Raw genomic sequence first — 297 nt, 5'->3', positions numbered from 1 at the left:
ATATGTTGTGGGGTTGTTAACCAATGTCATAAAACAACATATGTACTACTGTTTCATGAGAAACTATTAGAAACTATTTGTTCTGTAAGCCTTCACCTGAAGTACAATAAAATATTAAAAAAAAGTCTGCCTTGAGCATTATGCCCTTTTAAGAACTATCTATATGGGCTCAAATTGATAACAGCAACTCAAAAGATTAGATAGGAACCTTAGGAGGGCAGTGAGTTTACATTAATGGGGGAGGAACAACTCAGAAAAAAAGGGTGAGAATGGTTGCACAACTGGAAGAATATAATC

This window comes from Trichechus manatus, unplaced genomic scaffold, assembly GCF_000243295.1.
Source record: "Trichechus manatus latirostris isolate Lorelei unplaced genomic scaffold, TriManLat1.0 scaffold00004, whole genome shotgun sequence".
Classification (NCBI taxonomy): Eukaryota; Metazoa; Chordata; class Mammalia; order Sirenia; family Trichechidae; genus Trichechus; species Trichechus manatus.
This window is presented reverse-complemented; position numbering follows the sequence as displayed.